Source organism: Dasypus novemcinctus, chromosome 14 (assembly GCF_030445035.2).
Source record: "Dasypus novemcinctus isolate mDasNov1 chromosome 14, mDasNov1.1.hap2, whole genome shotgun sequence".
NCBI lineage: Eukaryota > Metazoa > Chordata > Mammalia > Cingulata > Dasypodidae > Dasypus > Dasypus novemcinctus.
This window is the reverse complement of record NC_080686.1, coordinates 17309720-17329991: the sequence shown is the minus strand read 5'-3', so window position 1 is coordinate 17329991 and position 20272 is coordinate 17309720. Positions and strand designations below refer to the sequence as shown.

At 38.9% G+C, this 20272-nt stretch overlaps 1 long non-coding RNA gene across 1 annotated transcript in view; it reads right to left on the bottom strand.

Moving 5' to 3' along the window:
* Positions 1 to 2808: 2808 nt before the first annotated feature.
* The window catches only part of LOC131273247 (uncharacterized), a 40402-nt gene continuing 22938 nt past the window's right edge, over positions 2809 to 20272 (bottom strand). Inside the window, exon 3 of the long non-coding RNA XR_009180394.2 lies at positions 2809 to 7118. This is a non-coding gene — a long non-coding RNA (uncharacterized lncRNA). The remainder of the gene's footprint in view (positions 7119 to 20272) is intronic.

Here is a 20272-nt window from a genome sequence, read left to right as displayed (position 1 = left end):
AAATAGGGGCAGTTTTATTTCTTCCTTTCTGAATTGTATGTATTTGATTTCTTTTTCCTCCCTTTTTGCACTGGCAAGAACTTCTACCGCCATATTAAACAGCAGTGGTGAGAACGGGCCTCCTTGTCTTTTTAATGTTAGGGGGAAAGCATTCATTTTTTCACACTTAACCATGATGTTAGCTGTAGGCTTCTTTATCAAGTTGAAAAAAATTACCCCTCTATTGCCAGTTTTCTAAGAGCTTTTTTCATGAATGAATGCCGAATTTGTCTAATGTTCTTTCTACTTAATTGATATAATCATGTGATTTTTCCTTCCTTAGCCTGGTAATATGGTGGATGACACTAACTGATCTTGGAATATGGAAGCAGCCCTTGCAAACCTACAATAAATCCCATTTGTCTTAAGTTTATAATACCTTTTATATTGTTGAATTTTATTTTCCCATTTTTTTAAAGGATTTTGTGAGTATATTCATGAGGAATATTGTGTGTAGTTTTACTTTTTTTTTTTTTATCTTGTTTTGGTTTAAGGGAAATACCAACTTCATAAACTTAGTTGGGAAGTCTTCCCCATTCTTCTGTTTTCTGGAAGACAGTGTGTACAATTGGTGTTAATTCTTCTTTAAATGTGTTATAGAATTCTCTGGTGAAACCATCAGGTCCTGAAGATTTCACTTCAGGAAATTACTGGTACAATTTCCTTAATAGTTATAGGACTATCAAATTATCTATTTCAAATTTGGTGAGTTGGGGTAATTTTTACTTTTGGAAGAATTGATTTATTTCATCTAAGTTGTCAAATTTGTGAGTGTAGACTTGTTCATAGTATTCCATTATTGTCCTTAGTATCCTTTTGAAGTCTGCAGGATCCCATTTCATTCCTGATATTAGTACTTTGTGTCTTCCTTCATTTTTCTTTGTTAGTCTTGCTAGAGGTTTGTGAGTTTTCTCAATCTTTGCAGTGAATGAGGTTTGCTTTTTTTTGCATTGCTTTTCACTTTAGGTTTTTTGTTTTCAATTTTAATTTTATTTTATTTCTGTTCTTTATTAACTCATCCCTTCTCCTTATTTTAGGTTTATTCTCTTCTTTTTCTAAGTTCCTGATGTAGGGGGTTAGATGATTGATTTAATACTTTTTCTCTTTTCTAATATAAGCATTTAATGTAATGAATTTCCCTCTCAGCCCAGCCTGAGATATGTTTATTTTCAATTTCCATTCAGTTCAATATTTTTTTATTTCCTTTGAGATGTCCTCTTTGATCTATGGATTATATAGACAGGTGTTATTTCATTTCCAAGTGTTTAATGATTCTCCTATTATATTTCTGGTATAGATTTCTATTTTTAAACCATGGTGGTCAGAGAACACACTATGATATCACTTCTTTTAGATTTTTTTGAAGTTTGTTGTATGGATCAGGGTATAGTCTATTCTGATAAATATTCCATGGGAGCTGTTTGAAAAGAATGTGTTTTCTGCTGCTGTTGGGTGGAATATTCTAGAAATATCAATAAAACCCTGTTGGCTAATGATGTGATTGAGTTCTATCTACTTTGTGACTTTATATCTCTCATGTGCTACCTTTTGATTAATGTTTGCATGATACATATTTTCTCATCCTTTTACTTAACTCCCTGTATCATTATATTTGAAGAAAATTTCTTGCAGACAAGAAATTTGGGTTGTGTTTTTTATCCACTCCTTGTCTTTTAATTGAAGTATTTATACCATTTACATTTGATGTAATTAATTATTTGTTAGGGCATTTAAGTCTGCCTTTTCATTTTTTGTTCTGTGTTTTTCATTTCTTCATTGTTTTTTTCCATCTTGAGTATTGTTGACTATTTTTTAGAACTCCATTTTGTTGAATATTTTTAGAACTCCATTTTTATTTATTTCATTATTTTTAGAGTATCATTTTGTATAGCATTTGTGGTGGTTACTGTACGTATTATATTGTATCTCTCTATATAACAACACAATTTATTGATATTGACAATCTAGCATTTCAAGTGGAGTGTAGAAGCCTTATCTCCACTTACATTCTTTTGCTCTCTCTCAATTACAATAGAATTATCTTAAATATTCCCTCTACATACTTAAAAAGCACTTTAGACAGTGTTATAATTTTTTCAACTATTAAACATAATTTAGAAAACGCAAGAGAAGGAAGGCCTAATGTATATACCTGTATTTTTGCTAACCATGTTTTTTTCCTCACTGATGGTTCCAAGTATTCTTTTTTTTTTTATGTCTCTCCCCTTCCCTCCCCCCACCCCACCAGTTGTCTACTCTCTGTGTCCATTCACTGTGTGTTCTTCTGTGTCTGCTTTTCTTTTATTATTGTCAGCAGCACTGGGAATCTGTGTCTCTTTTTGTTGCATCATCTTGCTGCATTAGCTCTCCATGTGTGCGGTGCCATTCCTGGACAGGCTGCACCTTTTTTTCATGGGGCAGCTCTCCTTATGGGGCACACTCCTTGTGTGTGGGGTCCCTATGTGGGGACACCACTGCATGGCATGGCACTCCTTGTGCACATCAGCACTGCCCATGGGCCAGCTTCACCACATGGGTCAGGAGGCCCTGGGTTTGAACCCTGGACTCCCATGTGCTAGGCAGATGCTCTATCTGCTGAGCCAAATCTACTTCCCCCAAATATTCTTTATAAAATCTTTTTTTTTTCTATTTAAAAATTTTTCCTTAGCCCTTCTTTTAGGGCAGATCTCTTCATGACACATTCTTTTAGTTTTTCTTTATCAGAGTATATCAGGTTCCTATTGCTGCTGTAACAAAATACCATAAACCTAGTGGCTAAAAACAATACAACTTTATTAGCTTACAGTATAGGAGGGCAAAAGTCCAAAATTAGTTTCACTGGACTAAAGGCGAGGTGTTGGCAGGGCTATTTACTTCTGGAGGTTCTAGGAGAGAATTTTTCCTTGCCTTTTCATCTTCTAGAGGCTATCTGCGTTCCTCGGCTTGTGACCCCTTCCTCTACCTTCAAAGTCAACAGGCAGCAACTTTAAATTTCTCTCTCTCTCTCCCCTCTTCTTCCACCACCATATTCCTTTCTTTCATTCTGATTTTCCTCCCTTCCTCACATATATATAAGGACCCAAATGATTACATTGGACCTATCCATGTCATCCAGGATAACTTTTCCATCCCAAGATTCTTAAATAAATCACTTCTGTAAAGTCTCATTTGCCATGTAGGGTCACATTCACAGATTTCAGGAATTAAGACAAGGACATACTTGAAGGGCTGTTATTCAGCCTACAGTATACTGAGAAAGTCTTGAATTCCCCTTCAGACTGAAGGACAGTTCCACTGAATATAGAAATTTGGTTTGAAATGTCTGTCCTTTCAGCACTTGAAAAACACTATACCACATTCTTCTGACTTCCATTTTTTTCTGTTATGAAATCTGCTCTCATTTGAATTGCTTTTCCCCTCTTGGTAGGTGTTATTTCTCTATGGTTGCTTTCAATTCATCTTTCTTTGCCTTTGGTTTTCAGAAGTTTGACTGTGTTATGTCTTCACAATGGAGAGTTTTGGGTTTATCTGATGTGTGGCTAATCCAGCATTTCTATCTGTAGGCTTCCGTCTTTTACCAAATTCAGAGGATTTTAAGCCTTTATTTCACTTAATACTTTTTAATCTTACCTGGTTTCTCCTCTCCCTTTGAGACCTTGATGACACAAATTTTAGATCTTTATTATCATCCTACATGCCCTTGCAGTTCCATTCTTTTTTTTTTTTTCCAGTCTGATATCTCTTTCTAATTTCTATGAAATAATTTTTATATTCTATCTTCAAGTTCACTAATTCTTTTATCTGTTGATTCCAATCCTTGAATTTTTATTCTGCTTATTTTATTTTTCAGTTCCAAAATTTCCATTATGTTCTTCTTTATGTCATCTCCTTCACATCTGAATTTTTTTAAATTTCTTTGCAGACCTCTTTTTTCTTTATCTGCTTTAAGTGTGTTTTCAATTGCTCATTGAGCCTATTTATGACAGATGGTTTAAAATCTTTGTCAGATAATTCCATTATCTTTATCATCTTAGTGTTGGCTTCTGTTGTGTGCCTTTTGTTGAAATCTTCCTGGTTCTTGCTATGATGAGCAATATTCAATTGAAACCTGGTCACTTGGGGTACTATGTTATGAAAGTCTGGATCTTATTTAAATCTTATGTTTTAGCAGGTCTTCTCTACACCAATCTGGCAGGGGAGAAAGTACCACCTGGTTTCTGCCTTGTTTCCCATTTGGCGTCTGTTGACTCCAGGGGAAGAGAGACTTCGTGTTGCTGCTCCTCCCCCTGTGGTCTGCACTGGCGCTGAGGAGGGTACCCAAGCACCACTGAGCAGTGGTGAAGAGCTGACTCTCTGCTGCGCTTCCTCTAACTCCACGCCTGTGAGGAGGGAGGTGGCAGTCCAGACATTCCATGCGGCCTTCCCCGGCATTGCAGCCTGAGGGTCCCTTTTCACTTCCCAGCAGGGATGAAAGCCCAAACTCCCTACTTGGTTTTCACTGAACCACCTCCACATGGGTGGGCACCTCACTAAAGCAAGGCCAGGATAGAAGTCAAGGGCTCCACTCCAACGTGATTGGTGTGGCGGGGGTGAAGCTTCAATTTTCTCTGTGATATTTGGCCAGATTGGAGCAGCTTGTTTAAAAGTTGTGTTCCTAGGTTGCCTGATATCTTGGTCCTTTGGTTAGAGAAGAGCAAAGGATCTTTTTGTGGATGTTTTTGGTCTGCATCCTTTGGCATGTCTGGATTGCTGGTTTCTCTAGTACAATCTAGGGAATCTGTCTCCACACCAGGAGTATCCAGGATCGAATCCCAGTGAATCCTAGAGGAGAAAAAAATGAGAAGAGAAGACAACACAGACAGCAAAAACAGCTGGGCAGGAGGAGGGGAAGGGGGGGAAATAAATAAATCTTAAAAAGAAAATGTAAAAACTGCTTTAAAAAAAAAAGAACTTATAAGGAAGAAAAACACAATAATGGAGAGTAAAACCACTCTAGAGGCATTCAACAGTAGATTTAAACAGGCTGAATAAAAACAGTGAACTAGAAGACAGGACTATTGAAATCATACAATCAGGAGAACAGACAGAGAAAAGAATGAATAAGTGTGAACAGAGCCTAAGGTACCTGTGGGAAAACACAAGGCATACCAATATACATGTTATAGGAGTCCCAGAAGGAGAGGAGAAGGAAAAGGTGAAAAAAGAATATTTGAGGAAATAATGATTGAAATTTTCTCAAATCTTATGAAAGGTAAAAACATACAAATCCAAAAATCACAACAAACTTAAATCAGAATAAACTTTAAAAATAAATACATAAATTAAAAAATTTTTTAGAGAATAAACTCTGATACATCTACACCAAGACACGTACAAAGCAAAGTGTCAAATGCAAAGACAAAGAGATAATTCTGAACAGCAAAAGAAAAGGGATTTGTCACATACATGGGATCTCAATAAGACTAAATGTCAGTTTCGCTTCGGAAACCGTGATAGGAAGAAGGTAGTGGTATAACTTATATAAGGTACTGAAAGAGAAAAACTGCTGGTGAAAAACCCTTTATCCATCAAAACTGACCTTTGAAAATGAGGGAAATTTTAAGACACTCATGGATATACCAAAACTGAGAGAGTTCATCACCAAAAGACCTGCCCTACAAGAAATGCTAAAGGAAGTTTTTCAGGTTGAAAGGAAAGGACAGGAGATAATAGTTTAGAGTAATATGAAGAAATAAAAATCTCCAGTAAAGGTAACTACATGGGTAAATACAAAATCCAATAATATGATATCCTCATTGTGTAACTCTACTCTTTACTTTCTAAATAATTTGGAATACAATTGGATAAGAAAAAAAACCATATTCCCTTCTTATGGACATCTAAAATGTAAAGATGTAATGTGTGACAAAACAGCATAAAGAGGGAAAATAGAGAAGTTTTGAAGCAGAGACTGTGCATGTTATTGAAATTAAGGTGATACATTTTGAACTAATAGGTTATAGACTTAGGTTGTTTAATACAAATCTCAGGATAATCACAAAGAATGTATGTAATCTATACAAAGAAACAGAAATAAGAAAGGAATCAGTCAGTTACAGAACAAAAGATCAATGGAAGTGACCTTGGTTCAAAAGATCAATGGAAGTGACCTTGGCTCAACTGATAAGAGCATCACCTACCATATGGAAGGTCCAGGGTTCAAACCCAGGGCCTCCTGACCTATGTGGTGAGCTGACCCATGCATGGCGCTGCCACAGACAAGGAGTTCCATGCCACGCAGGGGTGTCCCCCACATAGGGGAACCCTGCACGCAAGGAGTACACCCCACATTGAACCACCCCATGCGAAGAAAGCATTGCTCCCCCAAGAGTGGCGCCACACACACGGGGAGCTGACGTGGCAAGATTACACAGCAAAAAGAGGCACAGATTCCTGGTGCCACCAAGAATGCAAGCGGACACAGAAGAACACATAGTGAATGGACAAAGATCAGACAATGATGGGGGGAAGGGGAGGGAAGGGGAGAGAAATAAATAATTTTTAAAAAATAAATTATACACAAAAGAAAGTCTAATAAAGGAAAAGAGGGACAAAAAATATATAAAATATAAAAAAGAAATGGCAAAATGCTTGAAGTCCTGTTTTATCAGTAATTACATTGAATGTAAATGGATTAAACTCTATTCAAAATGCACATATTGGCAGAGTAGATTTTAAAAAGCACAACTCAAAGCAGATGTGGCTCAAGCAGTTGAGTGCCTATCTTCCATACGGGAGGTCCTGGGTTCAGGTTCCAGTGCCTCCTAAAGGAAAAATGAGCAGACAACCAGCAAAAACGATGAAGAAACAAAGAGCAACGACAATGAGCAGACAACAAGCAAAAACAAATGAGTGGACAATTAGCAAACACAAAGCAGGCAAAGAGAAAAAAAAAAAACCACACAAAATGAGCACACAACAAGCAAAAACAATGAGCAAACAACAAGCAAACAGACAAGAGAGGGGAGCTGATGTGCCTCAGTGGTTGAGCCCCAGCCTCTTGTATATGAAGTCCCAGGTTCAATCCTCAGTCCCAGTACCTAAAAAAAAAAAAAAGGCACAATTCAACTCTATGTTGTTTACAAGAGACTCATCTTAGATTCAAAGACACAAATAGGTTGAAAGCAAAAGGATGGAAAACAATAGTTCATTCAAATAATAACCAAAAGAAAGCTGGGGTGGCTAAAGTAACATCAGATAAAATAGACTTAAAGTCAAAAACTGTTATAAGAGACCAAAAAGGGCACTATATATTAATAAAGGGGTCAATACACCAAGAAGAAATAATCACAAATAATTTGCACCTAATCATCATTCTCAGGGAAACGGACTTTGGCCCAGTGGTTAGGGCGTCCGTCTACCATATGGGAGGTCCGCGGTTCAAACCCCGGGCCTCCTTGACCCGTGTGGAGCTGGCCATGCGCAGTGCTGATGCGCACAAGGAGTGCCGCGCCACGCAAGGGTGTCCCCAGCGTGGGGGAGCCCCACGCGCAAGGAGTGCGCCCGTGAGGAGAGCCGCCCAGCGTGAAAAGAAAGAGCAGCCTGCCCAGGAATGGCGCCGCCCACACTTCCCGTGCCGCTGACAACAACAGAAGCGGACAAAGAAACAAGACGCAGCAAATAGACACCAAGAACAGACAACCAGGGGAGGGGGGGGAAATTAAATAAAATAAATATATCTTTAAAAAAAATCATCATTCTCAAAATACATGAGGCAAGCACTGACAAATTGAAGGAAGAAATAGACACCTCTACAATAACAGTTGGAACTTCAATAAACCGCTTTCATTAATGGATAGAAACATTCAGACAGAAGATCAATAAGAAAAGGGAGGATCTGAAAAATACCAAAAGTGAACTAGATCTAATAGATATATACAGAACACTGCAACACAAGACAGGAGAATACACCTTCTCAAGGGCAAATGGATCATTGTCCAGGATATATCAACTGGTAGGACACAAAATGAGTCTCAAGAAATAGAAAAAGATTGAAATTATACAAAGCCTCTTCTGTGACCACAATGGGATGAAATTAGAAATTGATAACGAGAACTATATGAAAATTAAACAACACACTATTTTAAAAAATCAATGGGTCAAAAAATAAATCACAAGGGAAATCAAGAAATATCTTGATATGAATTAAAAAAAAACACAGCATGTCAAAACTTACTGTAGGGAAGCAGACTTGGTCCAGTGGTTCGGGTGTCTGTCTACCACATGGGATGTTCATGGTTCAAACCCCGGGCCTCCTTGACCTGTGTGGAGCTGGCCCACGCACAGTGCTGATGCATGCAAGGAGTGCCCTGCCACGCAGGGGTGTCCCCCATGTAGGGAAGCCCCATGCGCAAGGAGTGCGCCCCGTAAAGAGAGCCGCCCACCAAAGAAAGTGCAGCCTGCCCAGGAATGGCACCACACACACGGACAGCTGACACAACAAGATGACGCAACAATAAAGAAACACAGATTCCCGTGCCAGTGACAACAACAGAAGTGGACAAAGAAGATGCAGCAAATAGACACAGAGAACAGACAACCGGGGTAGGGGGATGGGGGGGAGGGGCGAGAAAGAAAGAAAGAAAGAAATCTTTAAAAAATAAATAAATAAATAAAACCTATCAATAAAGAAATGCCCATTGGAAGTGAATGTGGCTCAAACACTTGGGCACCTGCCTACCACATGGCAGGTCCCGGGTTCAGTTCCTGATACCTCCTAAAGAAAACAAGCAGGACAGCAAGCCGACATGATGGGCTGGCATTGTGAGCTGATGCAATGAGGAGATACAATGAGGAGACACAATGAGAGACACAACAAGCAGGGAGCATATGTGGCTCAAACAAATGGATGCCTCCCTCCCACATTGGAGGTCCCAGGTTTGGTTCCCATCTAAAAAGAAGATGAGGAGACACAAAGGGCACACAATGAAGACACAGAGAGAAGACAGTGAGTGCAAACAACGAGGAGGGGAGAAATAAATAAATACATAAATCTCAAGAAAAATAAAAAGAAATATCCAGACCCAGAGGCTTTCACTGGTAAATTTTACCAAATATTTCAGAGAAGAATTAACACTAATGCTGTTCAAACTCTTCCAAAAAATTGAAGAGGAGAAAACACTCTCCGATTCATTCTATGAAACCAGCATTACCTTAATAGCAAAGCTAGGCAAAGATATAACAAGAAAAATTACAGACTTATATCCCTCTTGAATATAGATGCAAAATCCTCAACAAAATACTAGCAAAATAAATTGCAAGAGAACAATAAAAGAATTATTCATCAAGATAAAGTGAGGTTTATCCCAGGTATGCAAGGGTGCTTCAACTTAAAATCAATTAATGTAACATACCATATTAATAGAACAAACTGATGCAGAAAAGGCATATGACAAAATTCAGCACCCTTCCTGATATAAACACACAGAAAACTAAGAAAATAAGGAAACATCCTTAACATGACAAAAGGCATATATGAAAAACTCATATTTAACATCATACTCAAATGTGAAAGTGAAAATTTCCCCAAGGTCATGAACAGGATGCCTGCTGTTACTACTGTTATTCAATGTTGTACTTGAAGTTTTAACCAGTGCAATTAAAAAAGAAAAAGAAAAAGTATCCAACATGGAAAGGAAAAAGTAAAACTTTCACTATTTGCAGATGACATGATCCTAACATAAAGAATCCTGAAAAATCCACAACAAGACTACAAGGATTGAGGACCTTTGTCAAGAAACTAAAAACACAACCTACATCTTTGGAAATCTTTGGAAATGAATGAAAATGGTGAGAGCACATCATGCTGTTTGTGACCAGCAGAGCTATTATAAGGGTATGACAGTAGTTCAAATGGAAAATCTAAGAACATGTATATTACTAGAAGGAAAACTTAAAAATGTAACATGGAACTGTATAACATAGTGAAGCCTCATGTAAAATATGAATATGGGTGATATTGCGTATATAAGACGTTTTTATAAAATATAAATACAAATAAACTAGAGAGAAGGGGATAGAACAGCAGCTCTGCACAGTAGGGGAAGCATGGAGAGATTCAGAGATGATGAGTTTTGTTTGGTTGGTTGGTTGGTTTTTGCTTTTTAGTATTATTATTACTGGAATAATGAAAATGCTCTGAAAAATTATTGAAATGATGAGTGCACAACTATGTCATTATACCAAATACCATGATTATACACTTTGGATGGATTCATGCTTTTTTAATATGTATCAATAGAATTTATTTTAAAAGACAATCTACAAAATAGGAGAAAATATTTGGAAACCACACTCCTTCACCCTTGGTGGGAATGCAAAATGGTGCCGCTGCTGTGGAAAACAGTTTGGCAATACCTCTAAAAATTAAGTATAGAATTACCACCTGATTTGGCAAAACCTCTTCCTGATATATGCCCAAAGGAATTAAAGGCAGGGACTCAAAGAGATATTTGCCCATTGACATTCATAGCAGCATTATTCAATATTGCCAAAAACGGACACAGGCCAGGTGTTCATCAACAACTCAATGAATAAACAAATATATATATATGTAAATACAATGATATATTGTATTAGTCACCTGTGAAAAAGGAATGAAGTTCTGATACTTGTGACAATGTGGATGAACCTCAGAGACATTATGTTAACTGAAATAAACCAGACAAAAAAAGGACAAATACTGTATTGGTATTTCATTGGTACAGAGTGTCTGTTAGGAATGATGAATGATGATGATGAAGGCCGACTTTTTGAATGAATTAACACCCCTGAATTTTATACGTGAAAAAGGATAAAAACAGAAATTTTAGCTTGTATATGTTATCCCTCAAAAAAAAATTCCATAGAACTGTACGACACAAAGAATGAGCCCTAATGTAAAGTTACTAGCATAATTACAATCACATTGTTTCATCAATTGTAGCACAAGTACCATAGTATTGCAAAATGTGAATAACTTGGAAAATTGTGTGTGTGAAAGGGAGTACATAGGAAACCTGTACTTTCTACATGATTTTCTATAAAGCTACAACTGCTCTAATATAAATGAGTAAAAAAATAAGTCTAGGATATATTGTCAAGGGGTAAAAACAAATAAATTGCATCACATTTTTAAAAATACTTTGCGGTTTTCTGTTTCAGATTTTTAAAGAGATCTTTAAAACAATTAAGTGATGATTGAACTGAAGAAATAAGTAATGCTTTAATTTCTCAATAGCTACGCTCTGGAAACAACTTCTTACGGATTATCTCATTTGATGTTTTATATATATATCTGGTGCCATCATTATACCCAGTTCACAAATGAATAAATTAAAACTGAAATTGTTCTGATACTTTACTTTTACTTCAACAGTTTCTAGACAACAGAATTTTCTCTAAATTACAGATGCAGTCATGTTTTCCTCTTTAAGACCATGTATTCAAAAACACTCGAAGCTTATGATGTAAGATAAACAAATGTCATTACATACAGAGAATCAAATTTTGCACAGTGCTGCTCCCTAATTCCTCAGAGTCTAGTTCCAACAAACAGGTGTTTCTCCTTTTCCATGTGCTCTACAGAAAAACAACCTTAAAGTTTTTAACCACAAGGAGGTCTATGACATATGACTCTTCCACTTCAAAGCAATCTAATAATAGCACGTGCATAGAAATACAGCGCCCTGAGCAGAGTAAACAAACACGTCTCTCCTGAGAGAAATCAGATGAATCCGTTTATGTCAGATCTCTCCCAGAATTCCATTGTTGTCTCTCCAAACAGGCTTTAAGGAAAACCACCGAATCTGGGATTGGGAGCTTTTCTCAAACGTGTTTCCTTTAAAAACACAGGGAAACAGGATTTTTTGCCTCAGGAGGTCAAGGTCAGTAATCCAACAGAATTGGTCCTTTTGAACTTCCTTTCTAAGAAACACATTATGTTATCTGATGAAAGCTGTGACATGGAAATCTGTGGTGACTCTCAAGCAATGATCAATTTTATTCATCACGTAATGATTTCAGGAAGCATACCGCTAAAATCTACAAGTCAGTGCCATGACACCAAAATGCAAATTCCCAGGATGATGTGAAGTCACGTCAGTTCTGTGAGGATTGTTCCAGGGTTCTACCATTTTTTTCTGCAGCCCACACATAATTATACAGTGACTTGCCCAGAACTTAGTGATTATCTATTTAACTCATGGTTGTATTTTTAACAACAACAACAACAAAAAATTATGAAAAAACATGTAATTAAGAAGGCAGAGAATTGCAAATATATTCAAACTGGCTCCTCAAAAATTGTGCTGCTTTTAAAAACAGGAATTTATATGGAATTATTTGCAAATATGGGCACTGTTACCAAATATAATGGAAATTCATTTTCACTAGGATTGTCTTAGTGCCACTGTCTTAGACTTGTACAATATTTTTTAAGAATATAAGAAAATTTCCAATAAATTATCTCCAATACCGTAGTCCACTAAATTGTCTTTCCAATAAATTTTAGTGTTACAGAAATTTCAACGTAATTATCTTCAATATAAAGAGGGGAAATTCAGCTGAGATTTACCTAAAGGCACCCAGTGACTAAGCCACAGAGCTCAGCTGTCCTCTACCTTTGGCTCCCACAGACGGAACTGACTAGTGTTTGCAAAGGAAGACAGCTCCTAAGTTGTACTTGCAGTGCGAAGGGCTCAGCCTGTCTCTAGCCTCACGGGTCACTCCCTAATCACTTTCAGTTATATTTTGACCTGCTTTCTCCCTGATGCTGAAGTGCTGCTGAGCTTTGGTTTTGCTTCTAAGTTAGGAACACCAAAGAACAAGGAAATATCAAGTAGGGAAGGAGGATATTTTGTCACACTGGCCGGCCTTTCCTCATATCTGATGGCCTCGTTTGCAGTTGACACTGCCCACTTCCTGCCCAGAAGGAGAATGTTCAAGGAAAATGTCTGAAACGTATTTCCTTTTGCTTTAAACTGAATCATGAGAGCCCATTAAGATTTCTCATCCTTACATCAGAAAATGAGAATTCCTGGATATTGTCTCACTTGTAAATTAGGAAATAAGAAGCATTAAACTGAGCAGCTTGTTTATACAAATTACCACAATTTCATTACTTATTCATCACTTGGCCTTAAACCTAATTTGGTCTATTGCCCTTTAAATAAGGAAACTTGTAGTTTCTCTTTTTCATTTATTTATTTTACTTTTTTTTTTTTAGGAGGTACATGCGAAGTAGGTACTCAACCACTGAGCTACACCTACTGCCCTGTAGTTTCTCTTTTTTAAAAAAAAAGATTTGTTATTTATTTATTTCTCTCCATTTCCCCCACCCCCCCACCCCAGTTGTCTGTTCTCTGTGTCTATTTGCTGCATCTTCTTCTTTGTCTGCTTCTGTTGTTGTCAGCGGCACGGGAATCTGTGTTTCTCTTTGTTGCATCATCTTGCTGCATCAGCTCTCCATGTGGGCGGTGCCATTCCTGGGCAGGCTGCTCTTTCTTTTGCGCTGGGCGGCTCTCCTTATGGGGTGTACTCCTTGCGCGTGGGGCTCCCCTACGCGGGGACACCCCTGTGTGGCAGGGCACTCCTTGCGCACATCAGCACTGACCATGGGTCAGCTCCACACGGGTCAAGGAGGCCCGGGGTTTGAACCGCAGACACCCTAACCACTGGGTCAAGTCCAGTAGTTTTTCTTTTTAAAGACTCATTTAGTAAAACCGTAGTTTTTCTTTTTAAAGACTCATTTATTTTTTTTTTTTAATTTTTTTATTTTTTATTGACTTTGTAATAATATTACATTAAAAATATATATGTGAGGTCCCATTCAACCCCACCCCCCCACCCCCCCTCTCCCCCCCCCCAACAACACTCGTTCCCATCATCATGACACATCCATTGGATTTGGTAAGTACATCTTTGGGCACCTCTGCACCTCATATACATTGGTTCACATCATGGCCCATACTCTCCTCTATTCCATCATGTAGGCCCTGTGAGGATTTACAATGTCCGGTGATTACCTCTGAAGCACCATCCAGGGCAGCTCCATGTCCCGAAGACGCCTCCACCTCTCATCTCTTCCTGCCTTCCCCATACCCTTTGTCCATTATGTCCACTTTTCCCAATCCAATGCCACCTCTTCTATGTGGACACTGGATTGGTTGTGTCCATTGCACCTTTATGTCAAGAGGAGGCTCAGATTCCACCTGGATGCTGGATGCAATCCTCCCATTTTCAGTTGTAATCACTCTAGGCTCCATGGTGTGGTGGTTGTCCTTCTTCACCTCCATCTTAGCTGAGTGTGTTAAGTCCAATAAATCAGATTGTAGGTGCTGGAGTCTGTTGAGGCTCAGGATCTGGCTATCACATTGTCAGTCCAGAGATTCATATCCCCTAAATATATCTTAAACCCCAACATTAACTGCACCTCCAGCACATTAGCATGAAAGTCTTATGAAAGGAGATCCCATCTGAGTCCAGATTCATCACACATAAACACCATTTCCAAAGAGGGGCCATCTGCCCTGGTAGTTAACCCCATCAGCCATGACCATAACTCCCATGGGTCTCTTTAGCCCTCAAAGGAACCAATATCTGGGGGTTGTATCTGCTTTATCTGTCTCTCTGACTCTGCTCAGTTGTGCATGAGGGCAAACCTTCTGCCAGCCTCCAGACTCTTTTTTAGAAACTCGTAGCCATATAAACTCATTTCTCCTTTCCATTTCCCCCTTACTTTAGGTCAAACAGCATTTTAAAGTCATGGTATTTTATGTAGACATGGATATTCTGCTGATCCGCATTGAACCTTCCGTATAAGGTCATTTTCCAGTTGCATCATCAGTTGGTAGTTCATAGTGGTCCCTCGTTGCCAGGGAGGCTCATCCCCGGGTGTCATGTCCCACGCTGGGGGGAAGGCATTGCATTTACATGCTGAGTTTGGCTTCGAGACTGGCCACATTTGAGTAACATGAAGGCTGACAGAAGGAAATTCCCAGGCACAAAGTTGCTCTAGGCCTTGTTATTATTTTGGGTTTATCAGCTCACAAGCATAGTCATTAGTATCAGGGGCTCACTGTTGAACCCTCACTCCCTCCCGGTCCCCACCACTGTACCTGGGAGACTGTCGCTGCTCCCCTAGGGACCACGACAGAGCACCACTGGCCAGGAACCCAGTACCCCCCCTACTGTGGTTTTTAATTGTTGCCACTATGAGTATATCCAAACATTACCATGCACCCTGGACATATGTTCTGTACAGCTCCCTGTCAGTCATATATCATCTGTCATTGGTATCCCATACCAGTATCCCTCCATTGCCATTGTTGAAACACTCTGTGATCCAGAACTCCCCGAAATTTGAAGCCCAATATAATTAAAGACTCATTTAGTAAGAATCCATTTGGGAGCTATCCAACTTAAAAAAAAAAAAAAAAGGAAAAAAAAGTTATGACTTCTGCCATCACTGTATGTTTGGAAAGTAAAATCAGTTGAGAATTAACATTGATTATTATACTTCCATTAAGTAAATTTTCCTTTTTATGCTGGAAACATCTGGAAGACCTAATGTCTCACCAGCAATGATGCCAGTGGACGCAAATGTTATAATGAAAGAGATGCGTGTTGGGTGAACTCTACCAGGTTACCAGTGCAATGGCCATCTGCACCTCACCCTCCACTGTTGGAAGGTGAGGCCTCCTGGGGCCTCTTGACTTTATAGCCATCTCCTATCTTGGCACCATCTAGAAGGCAGGCCCCAAGCCAAGCACAGCAGGTAGCCTCACAAGAAGTTCTGCTTTCCAAGGATTCTTGCTTGTCCTCTGAGCCCAGACTCATGATTCCCATGGGCAGTGACAGGAGTTTAGTCTCAGGAAAATGCAGGCACCACTTGGAATGTACTGCTGTTGTGGATATCATGTAAACTTTGTTAGCTGACATGAAGATAAATACATGTCTACACATTGTCCTAGAACAGGATCTTGTATACTCAAGAAAAGCATGTCCAACTGAATAAATAAAATATCAATTGGGCAGCCATCTACAAGCTTTTCATTAGAATGTCTGGTCATCCTATATTTGGAAGTTTTGCCTTAACATGATGTTTTGCTTTGAGAAATGCTATGTTCTCCACTTAGACAAGATTTTTTTTTTATTTAAAAAAAAAGAGCAACGACTAACATCTTAAGATTTTAGAGTTTTAAGGGACCAAAAAGTGCACATTCCCAAAAGGGATTTGAGGACCACTGCATGACTAAGAATTTAAGCATCACCTAGGAGGTTTGTTAAAATATAGGTTCTATCCAGGCTCCATAGAAAGACCATGTGCAAGTGTTTTCTGGCCAGAGTTCAGCTGAGGACCCAACCAAGAGTCAGCAACAACCACTCAAACCTACATGTGAAGAAGGAAGCCTTCAGAATGAAGCATCACAAAGAGACCCAGAGCAGGAACTGTCTGATGGGACCCAGTAGATCCCCCCCCCAAACTGAGAAAGATAATAATAATAATAATAATGATAGGTGATTAAGTTATGCCATTCACATAAATATACGTACACACACACACACACACATGCATGCATGTGTGCATCTATATTTCTGGACCCTACTGCAAGAGATTCTCATTCCATCGGTAAACACTTTGGATGTGGGATAGTGGGAGGTGGGTATGTCTCAAGCATCTCATCTGTACTTTTCACAAGATCTTTTTTGTATTTTGATGAGCAGCCAGGTCTGGATACAACTAACCCTTTCCTCATCCCTTGTTCTTAAGATGATATTGAGTGCTTTTTTCCTTCTGGCCTCATGGCCAGTCAACAACAGGAACAACATTAGTTCCCAGGGGACATGACTGGCCCTATGGTTTCTACTACCAAGAAGCATAAATTCCGCGGTAGGAATGACTCTCAAAGATCTGCTGTGTGAAGTGTCCGCCCTCTCATCCCATCTGCCACTCAGTCAGGGGCTCAGGCATGAAGGATCCATCAGCACTAAAGTGTGCACTGAGGACTCAGAATCAGGAAGGCAGATGATTTTGAACAAGCAGTACCTATGTTGGAAACATTTCTGCAAGGCTAACCTGTTGCTAATAAAATTGGACAAGCAGCAGCTCACAGAAGATTTTCTCACTTGAATTCTCTCCAAAAACCAAATCACATGTCCTTCTCTGGAGACACGTCCCCCACCAAGGGTTCCGTGACTGTGAGGACACGTGCCAAGCCAAGGCCCGCGCTCACCACCAGCAGGCAGGGAGTGCCCTCTCCTACTCGCCTCCCCCCGGAGGCCCAGGCAGGGCTGTCAGAGCTTCTGGTCTTTCCATTTTCCTTTTTCCTCAAGAAGGCTCCTCCCTCTCTCTGGATCATCTAGAAATTAGTTCTGATGCTTGCCTAAGGGAAACCCAAAGACCTCACTTCTCAAGTCCGTGAAGTCCTGCTGTGGAAAGGGGAGGCTTAGATAGCCAAGTCTAACTGTGGAGTATTTATACTGGAAACAGCGCTTCTCCATTAAGGCAGCGGAGCATGAAGACAGTGAAGAACTGCCAAGCCCAAACCCAAGTGAGGCTGGAGGACCAGGGAGCGGTGGTACTTCTCCCCTGGGGCAAGTTGTCAATTCCAGAGAGAAAGGCTGTGAAACGGAAATGCTGAATGCAATTTTGAAAGCGTCGTGGTGCTAAAGGGAAACTACAACATAAACTGTAATCCATGCTGGGTAGCAGTGCTCCAAAATGTACTCATCAAATGCAATGAATGTGCCACACTAATGAAAGAAGCTGTCAATGTGGGAAGAGTGGGGGTGTGGGGAGTGGAGTATATGGGAAACTTATATTTTTTAATGTAACATTTTGTGTGAATTATCTTTTAAAAAAATTTTTTTTAATTTTTAAAAAAGTATCAAAGTCCGTAACTCCCATTGAGAGATGGCCCTAATGAACCTCTCTGCCCCATGGCTTGGGTTTGAACTCCAGTGGGTTGCACCTGGCAATCAGGGGAAACTGGAGAGGCTTATAGGCACTGAAGAAGCTTGGATTCAAACGATCTTAATCTCCGGTATTAGATTAAGACGATCTCAGTGCACTAATAATAGTTTCCCCAGGGACCTTGAAGATGCACCAAAATCCTCTCTGAGAGAAAAAATCATTTGGGTCTCTACAGACTATTTTGCAAATACCATGCAATGCCATCACACGATAAAAAAAAAAAAAACTAGGAAAGGTAAGATATGGACTATAGTTAGCAGTAATGCTTTGACGATGTTCTTTCACAATTAGTTACAAATGTTCCACAACAATGTAAGGTGTTGGTGGTGGGGTGATATATGGGAGCCCTGTAAGAAGTCACGCATGTTTGTTTTGTAAAATCACAACTTTTACTATACACTTATTGTTTATGTATGTTCATGTATGAATGACATACTTCAATAAAACGTTTCAATGGAAAAAATAATCTAGGAAAGGAAGTAGCAAAAGCATATCCACAAAAACTAGCAAAACAATTTCTAGATATTGGAGGCTTTATAATAATTAGGCTAACTATATAGAAATACAAAACAAGATTGAGAATTTTAGTAAAGAATCGGAACTTATAAAAAACCAAGTAGCAAGTCTAGAACTAAAAAATTCAGTAAATGAAATTAAGAACTCAGTGTATGGTTTAACAATTGATTAGAGAAGCTAAAAAATAGAAATAACAATCCCACACAATCTGTTCCAAATAATATAAAAAGAAGGAACCAAACTTATTTTATGAGGTTAATTTAACCTTGATTCCAAATATGACAGTGACATGAAAAAGGAAAGCTACAGTCCAATTTACTCATGAAAACAGGCAAAAATCCTTGGGAAAATATTTGCAAACTGAATCCAACAACATATTCATCATAAGCCAACTGAGTTTATCCCAGGAATTTGTGATTGCTTTAATATTTTAAAATCAATCAATACAATTCACCACATTAACAGGAAAAAAGAAGAAAAATCACATGATCATCTCAAAAGATGCAGAAAAAGGTTGATGAAATTCAGTACCTATTCATGATTTAAAAATAAAACATCCTAGCATATAGAAATGGAAGGAAATTAACAGCACAATAATGATATTTATATCCACAACAACAACCCTACAGTAAGCACTAAATTAGATCAAATGTTGAAAAAATTATCTTTGAGACTGGGAACAAGAGCTTACTATCAACAGAATGGCAAAAAAATAAAAAGGTATAAAGATTGGAGTGGAAGATGTAAAATTAACATTATTCATAGATGATATGACTCTGATATGTAGAAAGCCCAAATGACAATCCAAAAAATGGGGATGCTGCACAGACAAAAAAACAGCAGATATCCGCCAAAGGTAACCAGTATTAAATTTCTTGTGTCCAAGTAAAATATTACATATGTACCTGCACGAATATATATAGATGATTTTTAATTAGCAAAAATATCAAAATAAATGCAAAATATTTCTCATTTTTCTCACTCAATATTTTCAGAGGTTTTTCACATCAGCAAGTATTTCTCTTTTTTTTTTTATTTCTCTCCCCTTCCTCACTCTACCCCCAGTTGGCTGCTCTCTCTGTTCATTCACTGTGTGTTCTTGTGTCTGCTTGTATTCCTGTCAGTGGCACCCGGAATCTGTGTCTCATTTTGCTGTGTCAGCTCTCCTTGTGTGTGGTGCCACTCCTGAGCAGGCTGTGCTTTTTTTTTTGCACTGGGCAGCTCTCCTTGCGGGGCACACTCCTTGCACGTGGGGCTCCCCTCTGCAGGGGATACCCCTGCATGGCATGGCACTCCTTGCGTGCATCAGCACTGCGCATGGGTCAGCTCCACACGGTCAAGGAGGCCTGGGGTTTGAACCGCAGACCTCCCATGTGGTAGGTGGACGCCCTATCCATTGGGCCAAATCCGCTTCCCCAGCAAGTATTTCTAACATTTGTTTGATAGTTCACCAGAGTTTAAATTACTCACCCCCCATAAGTGAATAGTTTAGTTGTTTGTTTCAAAGTTTTTGTTATTACAAACAGTACAACAATAAACTTTTATAAGAATCTACTAGTGTGACTAAAATGGCATGATAAAAACCTCAGGGAAAATATGATGAGCAGACTCATGGAGCTAATATCTAAAATATAGTTTGCCAGAAGATAGAACGAGGGTAGAGAACAGGGGATACTTAATTTGTTCAGATTTTGTTATAAGGTTGATTGTAAATGTTTAGAAGCT